Source organism: Portunus trituberculatus, chromosome 17 (genome assembly GCF_017591435.1).
Source record: "Portunus trituberculatus isolate SZX2019 chromosome 17, ASM1759143v1, whole genome shotgun sequence".
Lineage (NCBI taxonomy): Eukaryota > Metazoa > Arthropoda > Malacostraca > Decapoda > Portunidae > Portunus > Portunus trituberculatus.
The window spans coordinates 18137463-18165143 of record NC_059271.1 but is presented as its reverse complement, the minus strand read 5'-3'; the positions used below and the strand labels follow the sequence as shown (position 1 = coordinate 18165143).

The following is a 27681-nucleotide window of genomic DNA, read 5'->3' as shown; positions in this document are numbered from 1 at the left end:
AGGCTGGCGAGGCCCATCTCTACGGTTGCCACGCCTAACTTTCCCTGGCCCAGTGATTACCCACGTGCCATTAACTAAGCGTCCTGATGGAGATAAACGTTCCCTGCGGATAAGTGAGGCGAAAGGCAGATGTGGCGTCTGTATTATGTCAACTAAACTCTCTCTCTCTCTCTCTCTCTCTCTCTCTCTCTCTCTCTCTCTCTCTCGGCAGATGAGACACGTTAATTTCCAAGGTGAAGCTTGTTTTTCCTTTTTTTTGGAAAAGTTTCTTGTTCTCACCTCTGATATTCAATTATTGTCTTTTCTTATACATTCTTTCGTTGTGTATCTCAGAGAAGACCTTTTGCACTTCGCTTGCTAAAACTGCACACCTGCTTGTCTGTAATAGTTTCATTAAATGTTTAGGGTAAAAGTTCGAACGGTATCTAAAAATAACGTATATATTGATGCCTTTGACCTTTGATTAAAAAAAAAAAGATCCTAACTCAGACAATGATGATAACTGACAGGTAATGTATATGGGAAACTATAAACATGGACAGCAGTACAAGAAATATTGATACCAGTGAATTGTGAAGGAAGGTTTGGTGTGTGTGTGTGTGTGTGTGTGTGTGTGTGTGTGTGTGTGTGTGTGTGTGTGTGTGTGTGTGTGTGTGTGTGTGTGTGTGTGTGTGTGTGTGTGTGTGTGTGTTTCACTGTTTGATCTGCTGCAGTCTCTGACGAGACAGCCAGAAGTTACCCTACGGAACGAGCTTAGAGCTCATTATTTCCGATGTTCGGATAGGCCTGAGACCAGGCACACACCACACACCGGGACAACAAGGTCACAACTCCTCGATTTACATCCCGTACCTACTCACTGCTAGGTGAACAGGGGCTACACGTGAAAGGAGACACACCCAAATATCTCCACCCGGTCGGGGAATCGAACCCCGGTCCTCTGGCTTGTGCAGCCAGCGCTCTAACCACTGTGTGTGTGTGTGTGTGTGTGTGTGTGTGTGTGTGTGTGTGTGTGTGTGTGTGTGTGTGTGTGTGTGAAGAGAGAGAGAGAGAGAGAGAGAGAGAGAGAGAGAGAGAGAGAGAGAGAGAGAGAGAGAGAGAGAGAGAGAGAGAGAGAGAGAGAGAGAGAGAGAGAGAGAGAGAGACTAGATATGTAGGCGATCAAGTGTGGCTTTCTTTCTTTAGGGACCTTAGTAGAGTTATTTTATTATGTTTTCATCCAGATACATATAAAATTAAACCCTTACAGAATTCCCGCATTTTTTCCTTGAATTAAGTCCATCGTGTCCTTGAATACAGGTTCGCGTGTGTGATTGTCCCCAGCGGAGCTACAGCGAAGTGAGACCAGCGGAGGAAGGGGAGGAGAGGGGACAAGTGCTCTTAGAAAGGTGGGGAAGGAGAGGTGAAGGGCGAGGTGGGATGCGAGCCAGTGGGGAGGGGGGGGGAGATTTACTGTCTGCATACCGAGGTCATTAAGAGTTGAGTAGGTAATAATCTTTTCTCGGTTGCAGGCATAATTTCCTCTATTTTCTTTCTACGAGAATGATATACGAGAGCGAGATTGAATTCCAGATAGCCAGAAGAGCCGCACGTTATATCTGCATGATGCGAGGTCATGCTCCGGGACTTTCCTTGGACCAGAATAGCAAAAGAGAAAAAAAAAAAACATTAAATTTTCTCCATGAAGGTCTAATTTTTTTTTTTTTTTTCCGGTAATGTTGTGTAAGTTACTGTCCGATGGAACTTCCTCATGTCACGGCCCGGGTTTTAGGTTCCAGTCTCCAAATAAAGTCAATTTCAGAAACGAAACCAAGAAAGGCTATTTATTGCTTTATGACAACAACTCCCGAAGGTGCCACGAGAGAGAGAGAGAGAGAGAGAGAGAGAGAGAGAGAGAGAGAGAGAGAGAGGGGAAGGCAGCAAGGGGTACTGACCAACACGGACACGCTATAAGAAGGAACAAAAACACCGTGGGCTTATCTAAAACAAAGCCATTACTTCACCCATTAACAGTCCCATTCGTGAGGTGTATCAGCACCTACTACTTCTGAATTAGCCAACACAAAAAATAACGATAGTACTCAAAGAAACACGCGGTGGAGAGCATTCATACGCAGCTGGTGTAAGAGAACCACTGGCTATGGCGCCAAGGAAGTGCTGTTTGAGAGGGAGCCAGGAGCAATGGCCAGAAGTCGATGACTCTCGAGACATCGGAATCTGTGTTGAAGTGGCCGCTACTCTCCTTTGGTCTCAGCTTGGGGTCTTAATCTCGGCGAGGAATGTTACCGCAGACAGACCTGCCGCGGTGTTTTCTTGGAAATGTAACTGTGACGTCACGCATCCAGCTGAGACCGACAAGAGCAACGAACTTACGCGTCCTTCACACTTTAGGAGTTCATAACCGACGAAAACATTTGTCTTGGGATAAACACGACTGAATATTTTTTTTCTTTTCGTGAGGCAGCCATTATAATGCGACACAACAAGAGGGAGAGCTGAAATGAACTGTCACTTGTGGATTCTCATTCTCTCTCTCTCTCTCTCTCTGGACAAGATGGCTCATCCCAAATCATGTCTTGTCGATGTGCGGTGACAGATAGACTAGTGTTGAGGTCGGTGATGCATGTAAGTGGCTGGCGGGCACGAGACGGGGATTTTAGGCTGCCGTGGGACGAAACCCATCACCACTCAGCCTCGCGCCGCCATCCACGCAGCTCAGCATGTATAATTTCGCCTTCTATAACTTGCCATATGAGTGGCTCATGCATCACTTCCTTCAGGTACATTTGATGCGTTGCAAATCTTTCTTTCTCCTGAATATTATTCAACGTTAATGGATTGGATGAAGATCATTAATATAGCAGAGTACAGTGTTAAATTCACGTGTGTGTGTGTGTGTGTGTGTGTGTGTGTGTGTGTGTGTGTGTGTGTGTGTGTGTGTGTGTGTGTGTGTGTGTGTGTGTGTGTGTGTGTGTGTGTGTGTGTGTGTGTGTGTGTGTGTGTGTGTGTGTGTGTGTGCATTGCTGCGCCTTCCTTACTGCTTTCTTTATCGATCTTACTCACAAATTTGCCTCGCAGCTTTGTCTCACAGCGTCTCCTCGACGCCGCCCTCCAGCGGCCGCTGACTGTTGAATCCTTGTCTATCGATGTGACTGTCTGCAAGTTATGCCAGGATAGCAAACAAAATGCTTCTCTCACATGAGGGATTCTGTTAAAACTGTAATAATAAAAGTGGTGTTGTTGACGCTGCTGCCTTGTGTCTCGTTGTCCATCCCCTGATTTTTCTTCCACGGACGACCTATTGCTACATCATAAAAATTAAAATATATGTCGGTAATAGAAAAGAATGCAAAATTGTTTTCTCCATGGAAAGAGAGAACGTGACCTTTCCAGACTCATCAACGTGATACTTTATTAAACTGTACCGGCCTTTCTGGCTCCACGTAAGCGTTGCAGACCACGTGCAGCGCGGGCAGGTGGTTCAAGTGGACTGGTACTCTGACTACCGCTTATTACAAAATACCGACAATAGGTTTCTGGAATGTTTAAATTTCAATGCCTTATAAGAATTAAAGATATATATATATATATATATATATATATATATATATATATATATATATATATATATATATATATATATATATATATATATATATATATATATATATATATATATATATATATATATATATATATATATATATATATATATATATATATATATATATATATATATATATATATATATATATATATATATATATATATATATATTATTACAAAATACCGACAATAGGTTTCTGGAATGTTTAAATTTCAATGCCTTATAAGCCAGCGGCGAGGTTCTGAAGCCTCCGCGAATGTTGCGTGACATACCTATCCCCGCTCACTGCCTCCAATTGCCTGCCAGTGCTCAGACCCACGTAGCTGATACGAGTTCACGCCCTTACGCCCTCACGCACCATCACCTACTGCACACCACCACTTATTGCACACCACCACACAGCGTACATCACCATGCACCGCACATCACCACAAAGCACACACTTTCATTAGTCGAGAGGAATGTCCCACAGTGAAGCATCAAGCCAACAACACATCTCTTGCAGCAGTGGAAGCGAGGCGCAGGTTTGTTCCCTTACTCCCGTGACACAGTTTTGTCCCGTCACCAGTTCTTGATGCTCGAGGCGTTATCTCCAGCGAGGTCAGTGAGACAAATCCTCTTTCAAGGCTCCATCTCCTTGACCGACCAGTGATGAGGCTGGCGGCGCTAAGCGTCAATACATTGTAACTTGCACTGTAATCCTCTCAACAACTTTCTGGCGTGATTCATTTATCGAAAAGAAAGAAAAAGAAATAAATAGAACCATGTGATCATTGGGAAGACATATTATGAAGAAAAATCCACGTAATTTCTCGAGTGTGTGTGTGTGTGTGTGTGTGTGTGTGTGTGTGTGTGTGTGTGTGTGTGTGTGTGTGTGTGTGTGTGTATGACCGCAGGTGCGTATGATAGTTTTATTTTTTAAAGTTACCATATTTGTTTAACCTTATTCAAAAAAGGAAGAAGAGAATCTGCACTTTCTTCCTTTCCTTCCTTCCTTCCTTCCTTCTATCAATGACTGGGGTACAAAGCTAAGCATGCGTCAAAAAGTCCACCTGTGTCTCTACATTGCGTATAAGTCCGCGAACAAAAGGAAAAAAAATAGATAAAGAAAGAAAGAACAAAACGTACCTACCACCAAAACAACTCCTCTCTCACACACTAAACACAATAAATCTTTCTTGCAAACTCCCCATACTCGTCAGCCAGAAAGTACTCGACGGAAGGACGTGGGCGGGACGTGTCTAGGCTGGCGGTGTGGGAGTGTGCGTGTGTGCCTGTTGTTGAGACGACGTGTCAGACCGGCACTGTTGACTGGCAAGGCAGCGGCGCGTGCACACCACCCTCGTGCGGGCCCTCCTCCTGGACACTGCCGAACCCCTGGCCCGGGCGCCGCCTTCAGCTGTGGAATTCGCTTCGTCCGAATCGGTTCACACTGGAGTACACTGGTCACCGCTACTTCTAATTCCATGAAAGGGATGGGGTGGGGGGAGGGGAAAGATAGAAGGGAGAAGCTAGGAATGGTGTTTATGAGAAATATGTAGCTTAGTAGTAATAGTAGCAGCAGCAGCAGCAGCAGCAGCAGCAGCAGCAGCAGCAGTAGTAGTAGTAGTAGTAGTAGTAGTAGTAGTAGTAGTAGTAGTAGTAGTAGTAGTAGTAGTAGTAATAATAAACTCGTATAACAAAATCCTTCTACCCCATATACATTCTCCCTCCACCCATATTACTCCTATTATTCAGTTTCCTTTTCTACCAACGATTCAGTTTTTTCTTATTTACCTTCCATTCAAGTGAAGAAGTCGTGTCATTAGTTAAAGGTGTTTTCACGGTTTGCTCACTTCACCGCCAGTCACTCAGTAGTATGGTTGCCCCGTGGTTCCTGCCTGGCCCATGTGTGAAAATGACACGAGAAAGAGAGAGAGAGAGAGAGAGAGAGAGAGAGAGAGAGAGAGAGAGAGAGAGAGAGAGAGAGAGAGAGAGAGAGAGAGAGAGAGAGAGAGCAAGGATTAAAACCCACTGTATGCAGATGAAAGAAATACTGGACTGTGTCTAATGAGAGAGAGAGAGAGAGAGAGAGAGAGAGAGAGAGAGAGAGAGAGAGAGAGAGAGAGAGAGAGAGAGAGAGAGAGAGAGAGAGAGAGAGAGAGAAGAATGCAAGGATTAAAACCCACTGTATGCAGATGAAAGAAATACTGGACTGTGTCTAATGAAATCGTCATAAGAAGATGTTAGACCAGTAAATACTAATAGTTGTTCTCTTACATAGTTATGGTGAAAAAAGACACATTTTCTCTCCTGCTTCCAATTTTCTATCCACAACACTTTATATTTGCTTTTGCACATGAAATATAAAACCAACTCTGTATGTGAAGGAAATGTAACAGCACTCACGCTTTCGTAAGAGATGTGAATGCAATTCCTTCAGCTCACCACTGCCTTCCATAGCACTTCCCAACCACATACATTCACAGCACCGTCAAACCCATTACTTGCAACATAATTCTACGATCACATGCGCTTCCTTCCACAGCCAAAGCGAGTCAACACAACCGAAACACTCTTCTCATTATAAAACGCTTCCACAGTACTCTATCACATCCATACAACGCGTCCTTCAGTATACCATATATCCTCCAACATACTTCTTTACAGCATCCAGTAGTAATTCTTAACACACATACACTCTTCCACAGTACTCTATATTCCCTCCAGAAATTCTCCCTTTTGAAATAGAACACCACACTCCGTACAACGCCTTCACCTTTAACATTATAAGTATCCCCTTTAGCCCATAAATTCCCGTGAAAAGCCCACATGGTATATATATATATATATATATATATATATATATATATATATATATATATATATATATATATATATATATATATATATATATATATATATATATATATATATATATATATATATATATATATATATATATATATATATATATATATATATATATATATATATATATAAAGAAAAAACAGTACTAAACAACATACAACATCCAACATTTTCCCTTACCCTACAGCCTCCACCAGTAACCCTCATTCCCGCATACAGTTACCCAGTTCCCCCCAGTGAGGTGCTCTCCTTCAGGTTCATAAATCAGGAAGAAGGGCGGCTATCGTGGTGCACACCTGTAATTAAGCACTCAGGGACCCCAGTTATCCCCGAACGCTCATTCCAATTAAGGACATAAACGTTTCCGTGAACCCTGTCAGTCACGAGCAGCGTCTGTGGTTCCTCTTGTTCTTGGTATCCGTGCTGGGTTCGCTTTTAGTACGTTGCTAATATGTATCCAGGCGTTTCTTCTTCATATCTTTTTTGTTATTGTATTAGATTGGTTAAGTCATCGTACGGTATGGTATTTGATTGTTGTTTATCTTATATTTTCTTGACTCCAGTCTTCCGCTTTCTTATTCAGATTTTAAAGATTCGTTTCCAAATATACGCGTTTTTAGTTTCTTTTTCGTTGTATTTGATAAGTTAACTTTCAGGTTATAATGCATTCTGTTTTGTTTTTATTGCTTTTCTTGCAGCGTACAGTTTTCTGCGGTCTTATTCTGTTTCAGGAAGGGTAAGTGTACATCTTTTTGTGGTTAGAAGTAAGGCTTTTGTCTTTATATGTGTTGATTGCATGTAGGGTGCGTCTCTGTTTCTCGGTAATAAAAATGTACTATCATTTCTTTGTTCCTTCTCGGTCATGGTGTCACTTTGTTATACTGGTTTCATAAATGTTCACTGTGTTGTAAATAAATGTTAAGTAAATAAAGTTTGCTCTCTCTCTCTCTCTCTCTCTCTCTCTCTCTCTCTCTCTCTCTCTCTCTCTCTCTCTCTCTCTCTCTCTCTTTATCATTGCTCTTTATTCTTATCCCGGTGATATTTCTTTCATGTAACTATTTCCCCTTATCACTGCTTCATCTCTTCACTCTTCGTAATAAACAAATGACAAATGGATGAATAGAAAACTCACAAATAAGTTAATAAGTAGAAAAGGAATTAGGTACCATCTCAGATTTCACTCACTTGATCCCGTTATCTATTCTATCTTCCGTTAAAATAAATAAAAAATTCTTTCCCCTATATCAAGTTCTCCAGCTCGAATTTGTCCATGTTATTCTGGATTATCTAAGTGAGCTTGCTAGGTTGTGTCCTTCGTTCTGTTTACTCATTCATCCTTCGCACCGCCATTCCTTATTGATCGGTCATTCTTACCTTAGCATTTGTTCCTTCGTTACTTCTACTGTTTTGCTTCCTTTAACTTGGCAATGCTCTATTTCAGGTTTCAAAAGTTGCTCTCTATATCACGAGCTTCTCTGTTAATTTTGTTTTTGTTTTGTTTAGTTTTGTTTCCAAGAGAAGCTCTAAATCAGAATTTCGCAACACACGTTACAGGAATCAAGTGATTACTAACCTCACTTAGGATCATTCATATTCTTCTCTAGCTTCTTTTCTTTTTATAAAGGGTCTCCGAAACAGCGCTTTACAATACACTCTATTGACATTAGGCACATATAATGATATCAAAAGTAACATGGCACTATTTTTTCTATGGAACTATTTTTTAATTCCTGTGAGTTTCCAGCAATTTAAAGACTCTGGAGCAGGGTTCTACAATATACTTTATTGATATCATGGCATAAGAGGATTTCAGATGGAATACTAAATATTCTCTAAATAGTTTCTTTAATTTCTGTTAGTTTTTGTTACTAAAAGGGTGTTACACAAATTTATCTTCTAGAAACAAGTGCATAAAATGATCTTTACAATCTTCGTCTTATACTTCTCAGAAATGATAAAAAGGTTACGTACTTACGTAGGACCTATTTTGTCACCGAAGTTAAGGTAATTCACGATTTGCCGATCATTAAGTGATTGTGAATATCGTTTTGCTTTGATATACTAGAGTATTTTATCAGGAAACGGTGACGCACTAATTGGTTGGTCATTAGCAAGTAATGAGCTATTAACCTTAATCACGTCTGTCTGCCTCCACAAATTAGGCGTTACTCCAGAATTAAGTGACCTCGATTTGTCTTGGCTCTACATTCACCCAATGTCGGACGAAATTTATGAATTAGAATGTAATGAGTCTGATTTAAGTCCATCCTCCTTAAGGACAACCGCCCACTCTCTCTCTCTCTCTCTCTCTCTCTCTCTCTCTCTCTCTCTCTCTAATTATAGTATCATATCTAATTTTGAGAAGGATGGGATTTCTCTTCCACGAACACATGATCTGCTTTTGATATTAATGTTTGATTTTTATGTGTGAACGTGAATATAAGGTACATGTTTCTGTGTGTGTGTGTGTGTGTGTGTGTGTGTGTGTGTGTGTGTGTGTGTGTGTGTGTGTGTGTGTGTGTGTGTGTGTGTGTGTGTGTGTGTGTGTGTGTGTTATGCACGACTGACAGAAAGTTTGGATTTTGATATTTGTCTCCATGCTAACCAAACGACCTATACATTTATTTATTTATTTACTCATTGCAAAATAAAAAGTTTTCCCCAACCATTAGTATTTTCTTCACTGTTGGTACTATTTTACTGTTGTCACTATTTCCTTTACTGTTGTTAATATTCGCATTTCACTTTATAGGTTCACAAGATGTGGTTCCTCACTTTCTAACCTATAAGTATCCATTGCAATTCCATTTCACGAGCCAACCAATCCGTGACACATTCGATTTTAGCTCTCTTCAAACAAAATACGTCTATATTGATTTTTATGTGTCTCACTGACCAAGTCTGTATAATGATATGATCTCATGTAGCTTAAAACTAAACTGATCCTACCACTGGTTCTAAGGGTCTCGCGTCCCTTCTGCCATTCAAACACCCGTATTACCTCCAGTCTTACTCCACACTTTCTAACCATTTTTCTTTGTCTGTATAAGGTGTTTGTCCTATGGCAACAAAAAGAAAGGTAAGAATGTGGCCCTAAAGGAAACAGCCAAATGGATAATCGAAAACAGGAGGATAAGAGCCTTAAAACATCATTAAGATAAATTTAAATATTATGAACTTCTTTAGTATGGGATAATATGCATGCAGATACGTACCATATTAGTCACTCTCTTTACTGATTCTATATAACAGTTCATCCCACGTGTAACATGGAGACTAGAACTTGGAGAGCGGCTCCACATAGTCCTGACGTGTGGGTTTTGAACTGCTGGCCGCCACATCATCAGACAGGCGGACAAGATTGGCATATAAATCTTCATTTCTGGTGACACAGTATTTATTCATCATTAATCTTTCATTATTGTATGTTATTTCTGTCGGGGAGTGACGTGAGTGTGCATAACATGAGCCATTTCCTTCCCCTCTTTCTCTCTCTCTCTACAGTTTGTCTCATTCACTTTTCAGCTATACTACACTCACTCACTCTACAGTAACTGTTATTCCCTCTATTTCTGTCTGTCTTACTTCAAATCCACGAGAAATGCATGTCACTATTATAACATTAGAGTAATTTGCGAAGATTTTTGCTGTTTGTATCAGGCAAGTCACTCCCATTCCCTTCAGTTACCCGACTCGTGGTCACTTTACCCTCGCTCTCTGTCTTTCTCTCGCTAAATCTGTGGAAAAAGTGGGCCATTCTTTACAGCGTAATTAGGAAAGATTTCCACTTTCTTCTGTCCGCTTGATTATGAGAACGAAAAATAGTGAGGTCTTAAGATCGTCACTTGTCACTTCACATTTCGAGACGAGGCGCGAAGGTCAGCCATTGTCACTGCAAGGTGTTAATTAACCTTTAAAGCATTAGTCTACCTTTCTAGCGGCACCGTTTAGGTGTTGCAAAGCGAGGCGAGGTGAGGTGAGGATAGACGAGTCGAGGATAGGCGAGTGTTCGTGTTGCCTCACACCTCTTTCTCCTTTCTCCCCTCCTGGTGAATTCCACGAACCCTCGCTCTAATTACCGCATTCTGTAATTAGGAAAGGGATAATCATTATATTGAGGATGGTGTGAGGAGGTGTGGTGGCGTAAAAGTATCTCGCCACCCCAGCTAGCGTGCCCCAACTTATTGCTCGGTGACTCTTTGTATTTATCAGATATTATTGCTCCTTGAGGTGCCCCTAACCTTAATACTCGGCCTGGCACTGGCAATAAGACGCCTACTGTTTGAGTGAGCCTACATTCCTTGGCTGAAATGAAAATAGAACTAGACATTAAAAGGTTCTCAAAAATTAAATTTCTCCTTTTACTCTTCATTTTCATCACATTCCATCAAGCGTGAGGATCCAGAGCAGTCAAAGAGTGAAAACAATCTATCTAAGACATAAGTACAACAATGCACTGAACATAAAAATATTCTTTAATAATTCCTTCACTCTTGACTTTCTTCACAATGTATTAAGCTTGAGGATCTACAGCAGTCAAAGGGAGGAAGGAAGCTAGATAATACAGCATCAATAAGCAGGAAATAAAGCTGTAGACATTAAAGAGACTTTGAATTACTACATCTCTCCTTCTACTTCTAACTTCAATCACAATTTATCAAGCTTAGGGAGCCTTAGAATAAAGGAAAAAATCTACCTACACCAACAAGACATGGACAAGACTTACAGGATACTATGTCTCTGAAGATAAATACAGTGGCATGTATAATATTCAGTGCATTATACAAGTCACGCTAGTTAATGACGCCACACAATGAATGAGAGAGAGAGAAACAAAAACAACGGGTGAATAAGTAAATGTCTTTTTCACTACACTATTCATGCAGTGCGCGTCCCACAGTAATATTTGAAAGCAAGCAAAGCAAAGACAGGTGTGAAGAAACGCACCAAGTGATTTAGGAGAATACAAAGGTGCGACATGCTAAGATGTGTGTGTGTGTGTGTGTGTGTGTGTGTGTTCACTGTTTGATCTGCTGCAGTCTCTGACGAGACAGCCAGACGTTACCCTACGGAACGAGCTCAGAGCTCATTATTTCCGATCTTGGGATAGGCCTGAGACCAGGCACACACCACACACCGGGACAACAAGGTCACAACTCCTCGATTTACATCCCGTACCTACTCACTGCTAGGTGAACAGGGGCTACACGTGAAAGGAGACACACCCAAATATCTCCACCCGGCCGGGGAATCGAACCCCGGTCCTCTGGCTTGTGAAGCCAGCGCTCTAACCACTGAGCTACCGGGTGTGTGTGTGTGTGTGTGTGTGTGTGTGTGTGTGTGTGTGTGTGTGTGTGTGTGTGTGTGTGTGTGTGTGTGTGTGTGTGTGTGTGTTTGCAAGCATACAACTGCAGTGTGTGTGAAAGCTTCAGTCCATGAATATGACATGGAACGTTTGTCTCTTTCTGTCGCAGAGATGATTATCATAAAATTTTTTATAAGGTGGAATTCTCTCTATCTATCTACCACTCTCTCTCTCTCTCTCTCTCTCTCTCTCTCTCTCTCTCTCTCTCTCTCTCTCTTTCTTTGATCGTTTACAGAGTGTTGCCTTTTGTTGTAGCGACGAATGGCTGACAACGATCCCCGTCTCCTTCCTTCCCTCCCTTCCTGTCTTAGTTACGTTCCTCCCCCCCTTCCTCCTTCCCTCCCATCCACAACCTTCCAGCCCACAAGGTCCCTGACTCCTCCACGCTACTGAGACAAGCATTCCAGGTCCAAATAAATGCGACGTCTCTTGCTGTTCATCAGCGTGTGTCGTGAGAAGAGGTGCTTAGCTGAGACTGTCATGTGCAGGTGTGTGTGTGTGTGTGTGTGTGACGAAGAGTTGTCTTTCTTAGGAGCAGTAAAATGTGGCGGAAGTTATCAGCTTCTACACCTCCTTGCTCTGTTCTCCTCCTCCTCCTCCTCCTCCTCCTCCTCCTCCTCCTCCTCCTCCTCCTCCTCCTCCTCCTCCTCCTTCAGCACCTCCTACTTCTCCTTCCTTCAGGTTTCCCCCAAATGTTTCGTGAGTCACGCTAACCCAACCCTGGCCAGGACTGTATCAGGTGACGGGCGTGACCTTGACTCAACTGCCTGGGCGTGCAGTGCTGTGTTGGCGTGTACAGACCCCGTCACGCAGCGCCGGCCATTACGTCGGTAGAGACACGCTGACCTACCTAGTTGTATCTTGTGCCTTTCTTGTCTCAGGTGGTCCTTCACTGAAACTAGGTACTGCCTCTCTGTCTATGGTCCTCTGTGTGTTTGTGTGTTTGTTTAAGTGTTTGTTGTGTCAGGTAAGGCTTAAATTCAACTTCTTTCTGTTTCTTTTTTTTTTTCTTTCGTTTCTCCCATTTCTCGCCTTGACTCTTCTTCGGTCTGTTTGTCTGTCTATTTATACTCTCTCTCTCTCTCTCTCTCTCTCTCTCTCTCTCTCTCTCTCTCTCTCTCTCTCTCTCTCTCTCTCGCACTAGCTGAGATGGAAAATATAAGGGGAAAGAATTCATTAACAGAGAGAGAGAGAGAGAGAGAGAGAGAGAGAGAGAGAGAGAGAGAGAGAGAGAGAGAGAGAGAGAGAGAGAGAGAGAGAGAGAGAGAGTGTGTGTGTGTGTGTGTGTGTGTGTGTGTGTGTGTGTGTGTGTGTGTGTGTGTGTGTGTGTGTGTGAGGTCAAAACTAAAAAGAAAAAAAAAAAGAAAAGATAAACAAAAACAAAAAAAAAGATAAATACCCCACCCCCCCTGCTGCTTAAAACATCATTCAAAGTAGCTTGTCCTTGGCGACTGACTGACTGACTGACTGAATGACTGACTGACTGGCCACCGGGGAGGGAAGGTGACTCGCGCAACACAAGACACGCGGGACGGGGTTGGGCGAGGGGGCGGCTGGCTAGACAACCGGGGCACATGTTCAATAGTAATTAACTATCTCACCACAACAATTTTCAAAGACCACAGAGATGATTAGCTATGTTCTTGGGAGTACTTCTGTTTATATTGGAAAAAAATAGTTAATCTGCCACTAGAACCAGAAAAAAATAAACAGGTGTGGAAATCCGTGTAACTTTAACTATATGGAGACTTTTGATAGTGGAGGTGAGGTGCGGGTGTCTCATAATACGGTGTTATAACTTTGGGAGGTTTCGAACACGCAGAGTCGCCAAGGAAGGTGGATATCGACCGCAGCAGTGTTATACCCCACAAATAGACCAACACTCGAGGCAGGAATGCGGTCAGTGTGGGTAATGAAGGCGTGATCACGAGTGTTTCAGCGAAGGAGGAGTACCTATGCCCTCCCGGAACAGCGGCGGTCACGGGCCTAATTTGGTAAGGGCTTGGAGGTGAGTAGGCTGTGATTACTAGGGTAATTTAATATTCTTACTAGCTTGCCTTACTACTGCTGTTGGTAGTGTTCTTGCTACTACTACTACTACTACTACTACTACAAGTACTACTGCTACTATCAGCATTATGTATAAAAGGTGTCTCTAGGCTAAAGAAGGTATTACTACTAATACAACAACAACTATTTCTTCTACTACTTCTACTACTACTTCTTTCACTACTACTGCCACAACTATTATTACCATCACGTATGAAAAATGTTTATACGTTAAAGGCAAAACAACACCAATAACAGCAGTAAAAACAACAACAACAACAACAACAACAACAACTACTACTACTACTACTACTACTACTACTACTACTACTACTACTACTACTTCTTTCACTACTACTGCCACAACTATTATTACCGTCACGTAAGAAAGATGTTTATACATTAAAGACAAAACAACACCAATAACAGCAGCAGCAGCAATAACAACAACAACAACAACAACAACAACAACAACAACAACAACAACAACAACTACTACTACTACTACTACTACTACTACTACCTCCACCACCAATACGATTTTTGTTGCTGTGGTGGTGATGATGGTGGTGGTGGTGGTGGTGATGGTGACGATAGTCATGGTAAAGCGACAAAGCACTCTTTCTACTAACATGAAAGAATAATCAGGAAGTGCACTGTGTTTCAGGCGCTGTTACGTGGAAGGATGACGTAAGAAGCGTGATGAAGGGGAGGGGAAGGAGGCGGAGAGAGAAGGGGAGGGGCTAACAGGGAAGAGGAGGGTAGAGGGGGAGAGAATGTTAGTTGAGGGGAAGGCGAGGGTGAGAATGAGCGGCAAGGGCGAGGCAGGGGAGAGAGAATGAGGATGATGATTGAGGGGTGAGGGATGGCAGCATTTACTTTTACTATAACAATATTTTAAAATTTAATTCAACCGAACTTAAAGTCCTATATCGTAACTTAATCTTCATATGACCTGATTCCCACTATGTAGTAAGATCTGCCGCTCGATTGAACTTTTTTCTACCTGTTTCTACTCACTGCGTCCATTTCTAAATCGTAAATTAATCTGGTGTAGAGAAAATCAAATCCACACGTAACATAACTTAGAGGGAATCCTAATTTAATAACTTTGACTAAACCGCTAAAGCAATTTTCATATACTGTAACTTATCTCCAAAACCAACACAATTCGGAATAAAGAACCAGCGACGGTTAAATACTAAAAGAAAAAAAAACATTATACAGCTCTATTATTACTATCTTGTCACTAGAGGGCCTTATAGTTCCATTCCTACCTTTGCTGTCTGTCTGAGTCCTTCAAGATCCTTGGGGGAAGTGATAGCAACAGATCTTTACGGCGATACTTCACTTAAGTATGCGATTGAGAGATTCTGCGAGAGGAGGAGGAGGAGGAGGAGGAGGAAGAGGAGAATGTGCGTTGGGCGGATCACAATGCAAAATTATGAATATTCTTTTTCTCTTATATGTCTCCTTGGTAAGTTTTTACACAACTATTTAACGTGCTTATGGAGGCAAGGAACTGTGGATGGATGAGGCAGGTTCGGTGGAAGAAGAAGAGGAGGAGGGGGAGGAGGGAAAATGCACACAAGAGCACGACTATAGCAATATTACGTTTACTCTTTTCCTTTGTTTCAGCTTCTTTCATCTTTATTTTAGTTTGCTTTTGTGATCAGTGTGTTCTAATGACAGGAGCGAGGCTAGTTGACTCTCGTTCCACTGCCTCGCTTGTTCCACGCACGCCGCCACCGTCCTTCACGGGTCTGCCTCCATTTTGGTCCGAGCCAGACATGGAGGTGCAAGCGGCAGCGGCGTGACGAGAAGGATGTCGTGGCGATTTTCGTAGAATCAAGGGAGGGACGTAGTGACCAGATCAATAACAGCCACACAGACACACAGTCCAGGTGGTGGTTAAGTGATGAAGCCACCGCTGCTGCCTCGGCCTCGCTTCACCCCCTTCTGTTACGTATCTTTTCTTTCCCCCATCACCACCATCACCACCACCAGCATCACCACCACCATCATCAATGGCATACACATGATCACCCCATACCTCTCCTTACGTCAGCATCACCTTTACCGAGCTATTGGGAGGACAGTCAAAATAAAAACTTGTCCCTTCCAATCTCTACAGCCAAAATAGGAGCAGCTTTAACATTTCTTTTTTTATGCAAGAAGGAAACTAACCAAGGGCAAAAAAGAAAAAGATTAAGAAAAGCCCCACTTAAACTGCATGTTCTTTAAAAGATTAGTAAAAGAGTTATCTAGAAATGAGCGAAAAATGTCTCGTATACCTTGTACCTCGCACCACATTTTCCGCTGCGCCGTCTCTCGGCAGGCCCAACAGGTGACTACACGGGATGCCTTACCTTTGTCACCTGAATATTAACACCGGCAGCTAACATAGTGAATCAGACCGTCTGTCCATAACCAAGGATTCAGGAGGCTCTGCTCGTACCTTGTCACTGAAGAACCTCATCTCTCATTTCTATTTGTCAGATCAGAAACCAGATAAAAAAAATTACAAAAATTGATCAAATAATTGATGTTTCGAGGATACGAGAGAAAAAGAAGATAAAAACAGATGATAAATGAGTGATAAAATATGTAATGTAACGAAAATAACGCAAGTATCAAGTCAATGTGTGTACAGTAAAGCTTCCCTGCGTTAAATTTGATAATCTTAGAAGAATTCGATCATATTTGTGCGAAGGCCCGCTGTGTTGTGTGTTGTGTTTATTCCTGCCACCATTGTACCGATCACCGGGTTGTATATATAAAGCAGGCATAAATACAATGCCCTACTACTACTACTACTACTACTACTACAACTAATTACTACCATCATCACCATCACCAAGAAAATAAATAAACACACCCACCAACACACACACACACACACACACACACACACACACACACACACACACAATGCCGAATACCCCCCCAAAAAAAAATGAGAAAAAAAAGAAAAGGAAAAAAAAAATGCACCTCAGCTTGCGGTGAAATCTGAAAACTATCTTCCGAGAAGCTGGAGACATGGGTGGAATAATTTACTGTCAATGGCTGTGGCGGCGGCGGCGGCGGTGGTGGTGGTGGTGGCATTGATGGTGGTGGTGGTGGTGGTGGTGAAAACATTAATGGTGATGGTAGAGGTGGTGGGTGGTGATGTGTGTAATAACAGGATTGATAGTGATTACGTTTTTTCTCAATTTTTTTTTTTACGGAATGCTTAGAAAAGTCATGGTGATTCATATGTGTGTGTGTGTGTGTGTGTGTGTGTGTGTGTGTGTGTGTGTGTGTGTGTGTGTGTGTGGAATATACTTCTTTTCCGTTTTTATATGTACTGTTCACATATATTTCCTCTTTTTTTTTTTTAACTAACTCTCTCCTTGAAAAAAACAAACACCCTCAGAGTTTTCTACATCTTTCTTTAACCATCAAACACATACACCACCAATGTCGGCAAAAGAGGACATCAATTCACCTCATGTTCATTAAAACTACTCAGGAACAAAATCCTAGCAGCAATAAGCACTTGAAAATCGGCTGAAACAGAGAGAGAGAGAGAGAGAGAGAGAGAGAGAGAGAGAGAGAGAGAGAGAGAGAGAGAGACGTCAGACAAGTCGCTGGGGAGAGATGGGAGCTGAAAGAAGAGGGGCCTTGAAGGGATGAGTGATGCAGGATAACCTCTGTCAAGGCAAAATTCAATAGCCTAAATATCAAAGGAAGTGATACATATCTTGCATCTGATTTAAGCTTCTCACTGTCTCACTTGTATGGCAGTGACTCTCTTGTTTTTTCTCCTTATTTTGCTCTCGTCTGTTACCTTACTCTATTATCTGCCGTTGCTTCATTTTTATCTTGCTAACGAACTAACTAACAGACAAACTAGTTAACTGTTTATCCACCCATACATCTATCTGTCTACTTATCTATCCACCTATCTAACTATCTACCTATCTATCTATCTATCTGTCACTCTATTTGTCTGTCTATCTCTTTATCTAACTAATTAGTCAAACAAATAACTCATCCACTCACTTCTTAACAAACTAATTGACTGACTCACTTACTCACCCACTAACCAATTACAGGAGATGAGATTGAAGACTTCCATAAACAGACATAAAGGGTGCAATCCTTAATTTGGTTACCAAAAAGAATATATAAATAAAAAAAAATCTGGATACGGCCATGCAGAAGTTATCCTCTCTATTATAAGACTCAAATATTCAGGTGTTCTATTAATAGCAAAAGCCCAGAGCAACCGTCCCGGCCAGCAACATAACAAGCTCCCTGGAACGCCATCAAATAAACACACACTGAAATGCCCTGTAAAGTTCGGATGGTAATAGTTTGCAAGATTCGCTGTGAGGGAAGAAGACATGGATACACAAGAAGAAGAATGATGATGGGATGAAAGACAGCAAGAGAGAAAGAAAGGAGTAGAATTGACTGGAAGAGGGAATGGAGAGAAAAGTAGAGAGCTGAAGAGACGAGGGAATAAGACATGAAGGATGAGGCAAGAGATGATCGAAAGAATTAATTGGGGAATGAAAAAAATAAAAGTTAAGAGAGAAGGAAAAAAGGCATAAACTATGGACATAAATAAACAAGGATACTGAAACATAAAGAAGGAGAAAAATTAAGATGAGGAAGAGAGGAAAATAGAGAGTACGAGAGAGAAAGAGAGAAAAAAAAGGAAAAGTGTAGAGTAAGGACAGGAATAAAAAATAAGAAAATGAAGAGAGAGAAATAAGCAAAAGACATTGGAGCAAAAAAAAAAAAAAAAAGACAGATGGTAGAGAACTGGAGAAAAGAGAAAACATGAATGCAAGACAGAGAACCAAGAAGAAAGGGTGATGAAAGATGAGAAGAAAGAAAGAGTAGAGGAGGAGAAAATACGTGAGGAAGGAGAGAAAACAGATGATCAAAGAGATAAGAAAATAATATATCCTAAAAGAAACAATAAGGAAAGGAAAGATACTGAGAGCTAACAAAAAAGAGACATAGATTAGAAAAAGAAACTGAACACGAAAAAAAAAAAACAGGAGGAAAATGGAAACTCACAGGGAAAAGGAAGAAAGGAAAATAAGGTACAGACGAATAAAGAAAGAAAGAAGGGTTGAAGTAGAGAAGAAGTGACGGGAGGGAAAAGACGAGCAAAAGAGAAAGAATAGAGAAAGTAGAAGTCAGGGAGTCTCAGCAGCATTAATACGTTGAATAATGGAGACAAGAGGGGCTATTTGTGGCTCACTAACAATACTCAGCCACACATCCTGTGACATTTTCCTGTTCACTGATGGCAAGAAGAAGAAGAAGAAGAAGAAGAAGAAGAAGAAGAAGAAGAAGAAGAAGAAGAAGAAGAAGAAGAAGAAGAAGAAGAAGAAGAAGAAGAAGAGGAGGATGAGGACGAGGAGGAGGAGAAGGAGGAGTTGCTGGAAGTTACTGAGATTTGACAAGAGGTGAAATAATGCAAGGAGAGATAAACAGCTAAAGTTTCGCTGATGTTAAAGACACAAAGAGACAGACATAGGTACATACAGAATAGCAGGAATAACGTAAGCATCTGTCTATCCATCCTTCACCTTCTGAACCTCACCTGTTAATCAAAACCATATTCAGAAGCACCTCCCTGACGCAACACAGTCTTCCGCTACTCTCAAAAGACTCTACTTGAAGTTACACTGGTTTCTAAGGGTGTGTTTTCTTAAGTTCTAGAGGGGGGTTAACGAGTATGTGGAAAAAAAATAAAGCACTCTTACTTTTACAAATAGTCCTATACTGAGGGAGCGAAAACTTTCAGAACAGGAACGATAGATTTGGACAAGCGTCACGAGTTGCAAATCACACCTTCGGCTTGTCTTTCCCCTTTCTCTCTATTTTAAGGATGTATACATTGTTTCTTCCACTGATCAGATCCAATAACATTCATGACTGTTGGCGAGATTGCAATGAATGTGTGTGTGTGTGTGTGTGTGTGTGTGTGTGTGTGTGTGTGTGTGTGTGTGTGTGTGTGTGTGTGTGTGTGTGTGTGTGTGTGTGTGTGTGTGTGTGTGTGTGTGTGTGTGTGTGTGTGTGTGTGTGTGTGTGTGTGTGTGTCTAGAATGATAAGGATGAAAGGGCAAGAGGGACGACAGGAGTATGTGGGGAGAGGATGTATGATAAGGCATGGAAAGAATATGAATATGCAAAAATGCAATAATGTCCAGAGAGAGAGAGAGAGAGAGAGAGAGAGAGAGAGAGAGAGAGAGAGAGAGAGAGAGAGAGAGAGAGAGAGAGAGAGAGAGAGAGAGAGAGAGAGAGAGAGAGAGAGAGAGAGAGAGAGAGAGAGAGAGAGAGAGAGAGAGAGAGAGAGAGAGAGAGAGAGATGGTGTTCAACATTATTTTTTTTCTTCCTTGTACACAAATGTTGATGGTAAACATATACGTAGAAAGATGTGCACAGTTCCTTTGAGCGGCGGCTCCTTCACAGACCTATTGCAGATATTCATCAATTGTCAGACGGTGGACAAAGCCATTTACCACCTTGAGGTAATCTACTATGACATTATATAAATCGTTACAAACTTAATCTAGACACACACACACACACACACACACACACACACACACACACACACAGCAAAACGGATAGGCGGACAAACAGACATGCATATAAATCAGGGTACTTATTCAGTTGTTTCTAAGAGTTTTTCCTTATTTTTCTTTCTCTCTTTTTCTCTTTCTCTTTCACATGCAAGGATGAAGAAGAAGAAGAGGACGTGTCGTCCTATATAGTGTCTACTACAGGGTGTCTTATTTTTGTTTTTTCCTGCCTCTTTCTCTCTTTTTCTATTAACGTTTGGCGCGTCTGGTGTCGCCGCTGCACGAGTGTCTGCTTTCTCCTGTTCAGGCGGAGAGCGTGTGCCAAGAAGCCGTGTACGTAATTTAGACCTTCTCAGCCTTCTGGGAGAGCACAGCGTCATCACGAGGCCATGAGACAGGTCAGCAACCCTCGTCCAACTTCCTCCGTTTCTCCTTATCTTTCCCTCTTCCTCACGTACCCACTCTGCTCCTCTGATCTTACTTCCTTTGCTTTTTTTTCAGCCAGCGGACCGTCATCGTTGCGCCCGATGAGATTCAGCTCGACCGCGAAATCCGCACAACACATCGCGTCAAGCAAAAACCGCGTGTCCCCAGACTCCACCAGGGACGAAAAAATGTTGACAAAAAGTTGCATGGCACCAGAAGAGGTCATGGTGGTCGTTTGGGAAAAAAAACGACCCCTACTGCACCCACTTGCTTTTTTATAGGTTGTGTTCTTACTTGTATGCTTTAGACGTCAAGGTGTGGCTTTTTTTTCTCGTTTGTCATTTATATATTCATTAATTCAATCTCTATCTGTTTCTATCTGTCTACCTCGTCTGTGTTTATGTGTGCCTCGTCTTCATAGTTTATAACACACACACACACACACACACACACACACACACACACACACACACACACACACACACACACACACACACACACACACAGATAGATTCAAGGTAAAACAGAAGATAAGAGAAGGAATCAAGTGAAAAACAACCGAATAATTAAGGTTAAATAAACGTTAAATATTCAATGACTAGTTTGCCTCACTTGATGAAACAAGCAGGAGAGTATTTAGTGAAGTTATTCCAGCCATTCCTTTGCTTCTCTTATCATTATTTTTTTGGGTTGTTATCACCTTCTCATTCACTTTTTTTCTCTTTATCCCTCATGCATAGACGGTGATATACTAGTGTTGTTACTTTTTTCCTCATTTTTCTTGTCATCTCCTACTCCTCCTCCTTTTATCTATCTCTTATTACTGGGTGGTGGTATACTGGTGCTATCACTCCTTTTCCTCCTCCTCCTCCTCCTCCTCCTCCTCCTCCTCTTCCCAACACTGCCTATTCATTCACATACAAGCACATCATCCCACTATTTTTTTTTCTAGTCCTTTACCATCTTCTAGTGACAGGTTAATCTCCTTCTGTCTTTTCTCATGCCCCTTCAGTGTCAGCTTAACTCTCTCTCTCTCTCTCTCTCTCTCTCTCTCTCTCTCTCTCTCTCTCTCTCTCTCTCTCTCTCTCTCTCTCTCTCTCTCTCTCTCTCTCTCTCTCTCTCTCTCTCTCTCTCTCTCCTTCCATCTCTTATGTCATTTATTCTTTCTTCTTCCGTCATTGTCAGCTCAGGTTTCTTTACCATTACGACAAACATACTTTATTTTAACCTTTCCTCTGCTAACGTCTCTTCTCTATTCTATTCTATTATTTGCTAAATTTGTGCTGTTTATCCCCGAAGATGGTGGTGGTGGTGGTGGTGGTGGTGGTGGTGGTGGTGGTGGTGGTGGTGGTGGTGTGTGTGTGTGTGTGTGTGTGTGTGTGTGTGTGTGTGTGTGTGTGTGTGTGTGTGTGTGTGTGTGTGTGTGTGTGTGTGTGTGTGTGTGAGATTTTCAGGACGAATAAGGGTAACTTCTCAACGCCTGTCGTGCAGGAACGAACTTCATTGCAGAGATTTATGTACTTCATTTGCCACATCTGAAAAGCACTTATTTCCTGTGTTATAAATTCCACAGTCCTGTCCACACTTCCATCTTTCCTCGCACGGTACCTGGTTGTGTGTGTGTGTGTGTGTGTGTGTGTGGGAGGAAGGGGGAGAAGGAAGTATGTGTGGTAGTGATGCTCAGATCTGTAATAAGTGCACCTGCTGGCTCTCCCGGAGGTATGCAGGGTGGGGAGGTGTGGGCAGGCGTCATGGTGTAATGCCCCCTAAGACTATGTAAGGAATGGTTCGAGAATTTGCTAAGGTGACTAACCAGTAGGATGACGTTCAAGAATATATATATTTTTTCGCAGCGTCTTTAATTGCAGTGCAAGTCAAAGTTCGTTGCCACTGCCTTCATTAACACTGAGCTGTCGCTTCTGCCACCACCACCAACCCCGCCGCACCTGATTAGATAGATTTTAGAAGGTGAATGAAAAAAGGGGGTCCCCGCCAGGCCAACCCGCAGCAGACAAAGAGAATCCGCCAGACAGCTGACAGACAGACGGCTGGGCCTGAACGGAGTGGCAGGAGCAGGGACGAGATAAACTTAAGGGTTTTGCTCCCACAAAAACGCAATGCTTTGCCGTCTTAAAGAAACCTACAAACACGGATAATTTTCACTTTCAAGATCTCTTTAATCCGACAGCTTCCTCGAAAGAGAAAATTAGTGCCGTGTACCCTATAGAAACTTAGGCAAAGGGTGATGCTCTTTCGTTTGGTGTTATTCACCGGAACCACAACGGCGTGGAAATTCACGGTGGAAGCGGACCAAAGTAGGCCATGCACCGATAAATTGCAAAAGGAAAGGAAAATATTTACATAGATTCCTACACGCATGTAGGTTTTAGGGGTGGGAGGGAGCGGGCGTTGCAGGGCGGCGGCGGGGTTCACTCCCTCTCGCGAAGCTCAGCATCGTGTCCGCCTGGCTGCCCCGCCTGTCATTATGACACGCGGCGAGCTGGGAACCCACAAACAACTCACTCCTTCAAGGCAAAAAAATGTCTGAATGAGGTACAAACCTCCGCGGCCACGTCGCTGATGAAGATCGCGACGGGAAGTAACTGGAACCCGTAATAAGAACCTGCATTACCCAGTCTGCGACCATCTGCCCGTCGCCCTGTGCTCCTGAGGCCAGAGTATTAGGTGATGCTGGCTGACGGGCAGCTGTGTCTATTCGAAGGCATCACCTTTCTCAGGAGGACGTCATTCGCTGGGTTGAAGGACGCAGCTATAACGGTGGATCTCAGACCAAAACATGTGGATCCTTCTGCTTGGAGGTTCACGTCTGGCTTTTCGAACTCAGGTTGAGCTATTTATAGTGCAAGAAAGCACACACACACACACACACACACACACACACACACACACACACACACACACACACACACACACACACACACACACACACACACACCACACACCGCGTAGTGTAGTGGTTAGCACGCTCGACTCACAATCGAGAGGGCCGCGTTCGAGTCCCGGGGCGGTGAGGCAAATGAGCAAGCCTCTTAATGTGTGGCCCCTGTTCACCTAGCAGTAAATAGGTACGGGATGTAACTCGAGAGGTTGTGGCCTCGCTTTCCCGGTGTGTGGAGTGTGTTGTGGTCTCAGTCCTACCCGAAGATCTGTCTATGAGCTTTGAGCTCGCTCCGTAATGGGGAAGACTGGCTTGGTGACCAGCAGACGACCAAGGTGAATTACATACACATTTTTTGCTTAAGCACTTCCATCTCCTCACTCTCATCTATTACACCGCTTCTTTGCAAGACTCTTCCCCTCACCTTTCCTTCCCCGCGTGTCACGTCGCACCTCCGCCTGACACGTAGACGAGGGATACAGGTGGGCCGCGACCTGAATGTTGCTTAAAAATTATAATTGAGAAATGCGATATTCCCTCACATCACATTCAATTAGGGAGAAGGATGTTGATGAGAAAGGGGAAAGGAGGGGATGAGGAGGAGAAAAGGACACTATACAACACAAAGGACTAACAAACGAGCGAAACTGCTAGCCTTTGCGAAACTACGACTCTAAAACAAAAGACGTAAGATAAAAAAAAAGCGTCTTCCCTTGATAGTTGTTTTAGCTAAGCCGGGCGAGGGAGGAAGAAAACTATGAAGAGATTGCATGGAAAGGAGAAGGAGGAGGAGGAGGAGGAGGAGGAGGAAGAGGAGGAAGAGGTGGGAGAGGGAAAGGTAATAGCAATGGTGTTAGTGGTGGTGGTGGTGAAGAAAGAGATGGAGGAGACGGAGAATTGGAATACGATATTGAACACTCTCGGCGCATAAGTGAAGTATCCTTGAACAAAATGTATGTGTACGTGAGAATTCTTCAGACTCTCTTATACTGCCTTTTGTATCTTTTTTCTCTACCATGGCCGAGGAAAAGAACACATGCGTAATCCGACCCCTCCAAACCCACTCGTAAATACACACTCACAGATAGATAGATAGATATATTTCATTGACCACAAACACCCACCCATCTACCCAACCACCCCACACACACCGACACACCTTCACACAGCCAACAATTCTAATCCCTCCCTGCCTAGAGTATAGTCATCTGTACCTTACACTTTCCTCCTTCCCTCTAATAGTCACCTGCATGGCTAATCAATCACCTGTGTACGTTTCTCTCTCCTTTGTCTCGCCAACTGATGATGGAAGACTGAGCCAAAAACACCTTACGTGCCTCTCTCTCTCTCTCTCTCTCTCTCTCTGTGTGTGTGTGTGTGTGTGTGTGTGTGTGTGTGTGTGTGTGTGTGTGTGTGTGTGTGTGTGTGTGTGTGTCTGTGTGTGTGTGTGTGTGCATTTCCGTTACGCCTGTCAACACTCCGTTCAGTAAGTGATAACGAGAAGAGGGGAAAAGGAGGACACTTGCTGACTAAACTTGCTTCCTCTCTCATCCCCTGCCACCCTTTCCTCCCTTGCTGCCATCCTCGCTTACCCCTCCTGCCGCCGCACATACTTCATCTGACATGGGAGGGATTTAGGCTAAGGTCTGTCTGTGTGTGTGTGTGTGTGTGTGTGTGTGTGTGTGTGTGTGTGTGTGTGTGTGTGTGTGTGTGTGTGTGTGTGTGTGTGTGTGTGTGTGTGTGTGTGTGTGTGTGTGTGTAAGTATGAGCTAGAAGTTCCACAGTATCACCAAAGTCCTTCAGAAATTTTTAAATATATATACTTCTCACAGCTTCAACGCATGAATCTTCCCCATTTTCAGATACCATTTTGTTTAGATCTTTATATGGGACACTTTATTTTCTTTTGTATTTCTTAGAGTGCAGAGGGAAGGATTCAGTTTCTCATGGATGTTATTTTTTTTCTAGGAGAGATGATGAAGAATATCAGTCAAACTCGGACCATGGCATCATGAAAGCACTCTTCAAAATGCACGCAGAATATTCTAAGACGACCCTCCTCCAGAAAGCCTCAGATTATGGTCATACATTAGACAAGCATCTTCATCACCACTGTGAGGCTGCTTTGTCGAACTGAGTGCTTGAACCTTCAGGGACGTTCAGAAGAGGAGGTGTTGAGCCCTCTCGTTGCGTCAGTAGTGTGAAGAGAGGTGACGTGTGTGTGGGCGGCTATGGTGGTGGTGCTGGAGGTGTCCTTCCTTGGCAGGATTTAAAAACAACGTTGATAGCTAAAGAAGAGTCACGGCCGCTGCTAAGTCATCTCAAATCAAATATGTCTCTTTCTTTCTCTCTCTATGTCTGCGTCTCAGTTTTGCTAGTCTGCCTGCCTGCCTGCCTGTCTGCCTGCTTTTTGATCTCTTTCTCTTTTTCCTCCTCTCATCTGTCTTTGTATCTATTTCAGTTATGTCTGTTTGTCAGTCTCTCGTTCTTCCTCAAATTCTCTCTCTGTCTGTGTCTCAGTTGAGTCTATTCGTCCCTCTTTCTTTCTCTCTCTTCCTCTCCTGCCGGTTTATGTACGTCTGTGCTTGTTTTATTATCTCTCTGTCCATATTATTTTATGTATCTGTCTCTCATTTTCTCTCTTTCTCAATCACACACACACACACACACACACACACACACACACACACACACACACACACACATCTAAGAAAACATCATAATATTAATCTAAAATACAAATACGCCACTGGTATAAGCTTATCTTATCACAGCGTTCAATAAAAGGACGCAAGAATGGTTGCACAATATACATGAATTATGTAAGTGACTTTTTTTTTCCACATATACATATCTATTTTTTTCAAATTTACAGTTCTCCGCACACTAACACGCACACCCACATTCACACACTCCACTGAGCTTCTCCCGCCGGCCACAGGCATCACTTCAACCATAAAGGTGCAATGTAAAAATGTGAACAAAATAATAAATCGAACTAGTGTAGCTATTTAGATTTATTTGTGATGTAAAGGTATTATGTCTTGAATATCGTGTCGGAATTCATCTCCATGGTAACGAGAGAGAGAGAGAGAGAGAGAGAGAGAGAGAGAGAGAGAGAGAGAGAGAGAGAGAGAGAGAGAGAGAGAGATTAATAGGAATAGTTGAATGAAAGCAGAATAGAGTAATTTCATACAACTGCCTGTTGACGTAAGCAAGAGGGTTTGGAGGACGTCTGTCTGTCTGTCTGTCTGCTTGCCCGTCCGTGCAGCGTAATTCAGTCAATCAATCAATTCAGTCAATTCAGTCGATCAATCAGTTCATCAATCAGTTCATAAATCAGTTCATCAATCAGTTCATTAAGGTCAAAGTTTGAATGAATATTCGAATTTCCTTTCTACAATTTTAAGGGCTTTATGTTTTGTTTGTCGTTCATAGATATGTACTTAAGATTTCTATAATCTTATTTTTGTAATAATCCGCCGGTATTCACTGGGTCATTAAATAGGCTCACCTTGATCCAAATATTTTTTCTTCTTCCACTTAATTAATTTGTTTGATCATTTTTTACACATTTGCCTTTCGACAGCTCAGTTTTCATAGCTTTCATCTGTAGAACACCCACCATTTCGAGGAATAAGATGATGATGTCTCAAAGTATCTTGAAACGTTTTTTTTTATTAGAGTTTTAGACTTATATTCATTTTTCTTCTCCCTCTTCCTCCTCCTTTCGAGCGTCCACTCTCACGACGTACAAACGCTTTGATATTCTTTGTGAATGAAATGATGAAAATGAGGATATGAGGATTATCGGTGACTCGATTGTCTGAGAACAACTAACAGACTTTCGCTCTTGTGCCCCAGACCGTCGCAAGAGGCACTGTTTCCCTGGAG

The 27681-nt window shown here is 42.5% G+C and overlaps 1 protein-coding gene across 5 annotated transcripts in view; it reads right to left on the bottom strand.

The window, feature by feature from the left end:
- The window catches only part of LOC123504979 (fibrous sheath CABYR-binding protein-like), a 73185-nt gene that overhangs the window by 18567 nt on the left and 26937 nt on the right, over positions 1–27681 (bottom strand). For 2 of the 5 annotated variants that reach the window (XM_045255964.1, XM_045255968.1), the window contains exon 1: positions 4736–4972. The exons of 1 other annotated variant lie outside the window; for it this stretch is intronic. The gene's annotated coding sequence lies outside the window, so the exon portion shown is untranslated. Of the gene's footprint in view, positions 1–4735; positions 4973–10387; positions 10493–27681 lie in introns of those variants that run through there. 2 more of the 5 variants (XM_045255966.1, XM_045255965.1) reach the window with 2 other exon arrangements.